General features: G+C 36.2%; 1 pseudogene; it reads right to left on the reverse strand.

The window, feature by feature from the left end:
• Window positions 1–5,463: 5,463 nt before the first annotated feature.
• LOC109126445 (blue copper protein-like) lies at window positions 5,464–6,374 on the reverse strand (annotated as a pseudogene).
• Between the last annotated feature and the right edge of the window lie 248 nt (window positions 6,375–6,622).

Here is a 6,622-nt window from a genome sequence, read left to right on the forward strand (position 1 = left end):
GGTTCAGAATTCTTCTCCAAAGGGTTAGAAAGGATAAGATATCTTCTCCCCAAGCTTGCAAGTACTCAAAAGCTGCGTAGAATAAAACTTATCTATCTAGAGGTCGAGCCTCGTGCTTAAATAATAAATTAAAACCCTAAAAGTCGGTTTGAAACATAAAAGGAAAAGCTGCTTCGGGGACGGGACTGGTTGATCTCGAGCGAGGATCAGTTGATCTCGAGCAAGGATCAGTCGATCCGGAATGTTTTTCTGCTTTCACTCCATTTGCTTGCTAGCCCGATCAGTCTTCAACCAATTTAGCTCCAGATGCATATTTTCATCCCCAAAACACTCAATTTCCTTCCAAAGTAACCTAGAACCTGTACAGACTCACACAAGACTAAAAAGACTCTAAAAGCACACTTGGGCTTAACAAAAGACTCAAAACAAATACAAAAACTATTGTTAAAATCCTATAAAATGCAGACACATCACTGAGTAATCAAAGGCTTCTCTATATATGAAATTAGCAAAGTTGGACAAACGTATTTGCAAGTCTACTTCAAATAGAGATAATGGAAGTGTGCCATTTAGGACAGCCCTTGTAAAGGTAAACAAAAGTACATGCCCTTTCTCCTTTTGCAAGTCTTCTGGGTTTACACAAACACAGCTGTACCTTCCCCTTCCCCAACTAATATAACCATTATACTACTCTTCCTCATATGAATGTATCCAAGATGTATACGCATTTTGGCTTCAGATACATTCATAATTTGCATCATAATTAAGCTTTGAATTTAAGCAACATCGTCTTGAGCTGCAAAGCACAATAGAAAGAGGAGTCATCATGATCAGTTTATACTTTCATTTCACCTGCATATTCAAATGGTCTCTTTTAAAGCATGATCTAATGCATGGTAAAATAGCAATGTCTATATCATTTTGTGAGAAAAATATAATAAACATTACACAACACTAAAGAGATAGAGTTTGTTTAGTTAAACATAAGTGAAGAGTAAAACATAAGTGAAGAGTAAAACTTAAGCTGAACGTTTGAAACTCTAACTCAATGTCTGAAATTGAAATAGAACTATCCAAACAAAGTGTATTTGTGTCTAATGTTGAGCTCAAGAAATAATTCTACATAACCAGAAAGGATTAGAATTTCTTATTAAAACACATTTGAATAATCGAATCCAAAATAAATTGCAGTTAACAAATTAATGTATTTACGACGATAAGTGGAACGGCGGCAACATGACCAAGTGTTAACACGGTAGCCAATGTTGACTGTGACCACTGAAACTGTCATTTCATGCTCTCTTATGATGCACGGTACGAAGAGTTAAGCTAGCTTCTTCTTGAAAAGAACTTCATAAGGCGAGAGTCCGTCCAAGACAGTGGTAGGTGTGTAGTTGATTAAGTGAGCAGCAGTCAGCACGCTTTCTCCCCAAAAAGAAACTGGTAGACGAGCCCAAAACAGACATGCCCGTGCAACATTGAGGAGGTGGCGATGCTTCCGTTCAACACGGCCATTTTGCTGTGGAGTGTCGATGCAAGATGTTTGATGTAGAATACCTAGTGTTCTGAAGTAAGACGATAGAAACATAAACTCGCTGCCATTATCAGTCCGTATTTGCTTGACCGATTTGCCAAACTGTCGTTCACATAGAGCAAAGACTTGTTTAAGTAGATTTGTGACTTCGGATTTCTCAAGCATGTGATAAATCCATACCGCGCGAGAGTAATAGTCAACAATAGTCAGAAAATAACGTGCACCACAAGAAGAAGGAGTTTTGTAATGCCCCCAAACATCACAATGAATTAAAGAGAAAGGTTCAAAAAATATATTAGAGCTCTCTGGAAAAACACCACGGGTTTGTTTAGCCCGAAAACAAATCTCAAAAGAGGTAGATTGAGAAGAATCAAGTGTCACATTGTCTAAAACCGGTAAAGTAGATAAGATCCTAAAAAAACGGATGTCCAAGTCGACGATGCCAAAGTTCTGATTGAGAAGCTTGTCCTGTATCAGTTCGATGTACCCTTGCCGCTATAACAGCTGTGAAATAATAAACCCCGTCACGCTCTTCCCTGCTTCAATCAGAGTTCTCAAAAAACGGTCTTGCAAGACACAAAAAGTGTCAGTAAAAATGGCAATGCAACCCATTTGTTGCAAAAGACGAGAAACCGAGATCAATGTGCAGTTGAATCCGGGAACATATAACACATCAAGTAAGTAGTAGTCACGGCTCAAAATTAGTTTTCCCGTTTCATAGCACGGGATAGCTTGCCATCGGGGAAGACGACAATAGAGGGAATGATGTCAATGACATCAGTTAACAGAGTAAGGTTGTCGGTCATGTGATGAGAAGCTCCTGTGTTAATAATAATATCACCAAATTGTGCTTTACCAGACAGTTTTTTGGAGGAGATAGTAGTACGAGGAGTTTGTAGTAGTTGAATTAGTTGAGCCATCTGATCGTTGTTCCAACCGATAGAAGGAGCAGTTGTGTTGTTGGAGATGATGCGAGAAGGATTGGATCTGCCACGGCCACGACTGCCAGAGTTGGAGAAGCATCCAACACCTTGACCTCGTTGACCAGAGGCCACATTAGTGATAGAGTTATTACGTTGCTGTTCCTGCCACCAATAGGGGTAGCCATGAAGAAGGGAAGCATTCAGAATTGTCATGTCCTTTGCGAGAGCAGTGAGAACAAAAACGATTCGGGTCACGTGAGCGAACAGCTGCTACAATTGCACCATTGGCATCCTCAAGTTTGGAGCCATCACTTTTAACAGAGCAGCCAACAGCCTCTGTTTTAGCTTCGGTGATGCGGGCAGAGTTTAGGTGTTGTTCTTCACGGATGACACGAGAGTAGACAACATTTAAGTCTGGCTAAAACTCTGCCCGCATCCATACTATTGCTTGGCTTGACTTGTATTGTTCTGATCATATATTTTCTGCTAACATCACAACCATTTGGATTGATAACCCTTTGTACTACAACTGCATAGGAAATTGATACCCTGGGTGAAAAGTACCATATCATCTACATTGCTCGGATGAAGAAAGCTGGAAAGGCAATGGTGGTGACATCTATGAATCGGAAACCTCAGAGCTGTACCGTAAGAGTTACGGAAACGATGAACCAATGTTTTCTTTCTGAAATCCTTCGAAATTCTGTCTCAAAGGGTATGATTTTATTAGTCATATTTTTCAACTAAAAAATAAAAACAAGTCTCCTAGAATCATTCAAAGTAACATTTTAAAAAAAAATTGTGATACTTTGAATAACACTAGATTTCAAGTAAGTTTTATAAATTATTGATTGAATAACAAGAGATTGTGTATTATTTAAAATGATTTACCATGAATGTCAAGTTAAATAACATAGGATTTTTAAAAATCATCAATTGAATAACAAGTGATTTTAAGAATACTGTTTTTTCTTTCATCCTACTATATTAATTGAAAAGTACAAATATGAAACTAAACTTAAAATGTGTAAAAAATTACATTCAATTGCCATTAGAAAATATAATTAATATTAATTAATGAATCAAAAAAAATAAAATGCTGACAGATCAAATATGAAAAATCTAGAAAAGTAAAAGAAATCTATTCAAATCAAAACTAATTTGTACTTGAAAAAAAAAATTAACTGCTAAGATTTTTTAAAAATACGGATAAAATTTTTTCCAAGTATTTTTTATTTTCTTCTTTAGTTTTACATTGGCATACTATTGATTTTAAATAATTATTAGTTAAAAAAAAATATTTTCTCTTTCTAATAAATTATGGACGGAAATTACAAAATATATTTTTTAAATATAAACAAATCAGAATTTCAAAAACTAAGATTTTATATCCAAGTAGTCAATATAATTATATTTAATAAATATTTTGAAGATTTTGTTAAGATTTCAAATTATGATTCTCCTATCATCTTTATTTTATTTTATTTACAAATTGTTTGGAATATTCATATAATACTTATGATTAATAAAATACAGATTTTTTTTGCATATGTTGTGATTTGAAATTTTAAAAACAAAAATATATTACTCAATCTATGAAAATAAAATTTGTGTTTTAATTTTCACATTGGCGGGTTGGTAAAACTAAATTTATATAGCTGATAAATTAATAAATTTTATTCGCTCACAATTATAAAATTAAAAACACTACTATATATTTCACAAAATAATGATGCAAATACAACAAACAAACAATATAAAATTGTAATCTACGTCAAAAATAAAATACTATAATATTCTAAAATAATTAGTATTTTTAAAATATATATATATATATATATATATATATATATATATATTTACAAAACAATTAAAAATAAATATTACCTCAAACAAAATATCTTTTTTTTTAAAATATAACAATAACTCTGATTATTTTATTATAATTTTTTTTTAAATGTTCACCTGTGCTTCCGTGCTTTAAGCACGGGATATCTCCTAGTTGTTAGTAATCGACTAGTGAGAATAAATAGCTGAATCTTTCTTTTATGTGTGCATGATGGCTTCTTGATTCAGTTTGAGGAGTTGGTGAAATGGAGACGAATCTCTAGATTGTTAAAAGGAACAACCGAATATCTCAAGTGATACCAGATTGTTGCAGTTGTTGAGTCTAAGTACCCGAAAATTAGACATTCCCTTGACCCATGGAGGAATTTCTTTTATTGAAGTTCATATAAGAAGTTTGTGAAGCTCTTAGGAAAAACTTGAGATCCAGCATTGTCAAGCTCCACAAATTTTTAAGATTTCGTAAAGAGCAAGGAAGCTCCACCAGACTTGAGCAATATGAAAAATATAATCTCTCGAGATTGGTCACATTCCCCATAGAAGAAGGGATTTTCACCAGTCTTCATGCTCATCAACATGAAGGAACCTTCAAGCTTTGGAGTAGCCCGCATTTTCTGATCTTCCAGTTGTCTTTGCTTGTTGTGAACGCAAAGCAAAGCTCGGTGGAAGTCACCTCCTCTGTTTACACTTCAAATGTGTAGATATGCTCTGTTAAGATATCTACGCTATGGATATTTTGTTTACACTGAACCTGAACTTTGTGATCATTTTTCTTGTCCACGAAGTCAATCCAGATCTTGACGTATCATAAGATTCTTTTGTACCCATAACCAGCATGACACAGGCCTTAAATCTCAAGGATGTAGTAAGAGGCAACTCATTCGACTTGATCTTCAAGGAACCCCCAGCAGTAAGCTCGGTGATTGAAGCAGGGAGGCACTTGTGTACCGGGTAGTTATTATTATATAACAGGATCTTGACTCTTGAGACAAAACATTGGAAGACGTAAACTGAAATTGTATTAAGTAATGTTTCATTATTTATAGTGAATAAAATCTGAAACGTTACATCAGTACTGAAAACAAGAACTAAACAAACTTGGGTCTTAAGGAAAAAAGGAAAAGAAAACCAGAGTCTGCAAAATTATAACCACTGAACCAGTAATTAGGTAAACTCTGATTAGCTAATCTCAAACCAAATAAACACGAAAACTTTAGTGATGGGGCTGGGGTCTGAAAGTGCTTAACCACTTTGTGAGGCGGTCCATAGCTGACAAATCCATCTTTTTGGGAAAATTGGTGAAAGTAACGGCTTTCGGTAATGGTCCGACCACAACTCGAAGCTTAAGCCCATCCGCGCAGTGACCCGTCTCTGAGCTAATGAAATAGTGAACTCCTGGTTTGGTGAGCGTAACGAGATCATGTCCCGTCTTGTGCACGGCTACGCGAGAAGTCGGGTCAAAGGTTATGAATTCAAGGTCACCGCTAATCTCTAAGACGTCGTTTACTTCGTTGTCGTATTCGAAAGTAGACTATGTCCTTCATGAAACAGTTTATCTTCACTCCACTTGTTATAGTAGTCACTATCTTCAGGAACGCTCCATGCTTTAAAGTCACTGACCCTGTAGGTTTTCCAGGAAGGAAGGATCTTGCTCGGTAGTGGTGGAGGAATAGGACGTGACGGGTCATGTACGACAAGAACGTCGAGCCTCTGTCCAAGTGTGCATTGAGATTGATTTGAGCTGATGAAGTAGTGATCTCCTGGTTCCGTGAAGGTTACCACATCATGTCCTGTCCGGTAGACGGCTTTAGGAGAAAAAGTATCGCAAAATTCTAATTCTAAAGCGCCCCAAACTTGAGTAACGTCGTTGATGGAGGGATCATATTTGAAGGCCAAAGAGTTTCCTACGTAAAACACCTTTTCCTTGGCCCATTCCTAATAGAAGCCTTCTTTGGCAATCCATCCAGCCGAGTCCCCAACGGTGTAGATAGTAGCTGAACAAGAACCAAAGAGAACCGTGAAGGTTGTTAAACCAGCAGCAAGAAGCTGTAGATCTTCATTGTTTTGGCCATGATTAAGTGAACAAATTGGAAGGGAATGAAGGAAGATTGCAAGATCTGAAGCAGAGAGAGAGTTGTTTGTAAACAAGTCAAGACATTTCGCAGTGATAATGGGACTGAATTCATGTGTCTCACGTCCTACTTTCAACAGCAAGGGATTATACATCAAACTTCCTACGTGGATACTCCACGGCAAAACGGCCGGGTAGAGCGTAAACACCTGATATGCTCAAATTTACCCTAGAGCTACTCTCTCAAAT

The sequence above is a fragment of the Camelina sativa genome, chromosome 9 (genome assembly GCF_030686135.1).
Source record: "Camelina sativa cultivar CO46 ecotype springtype chromosome 9, ASM3068613v1".
Taxonomy (NCBI): Eukaryota; Viridiplantae; Streptophyta; class Magnoliopsida; order Brassicales; family Brassicaceae; genus Camelina; species Camelina sativa.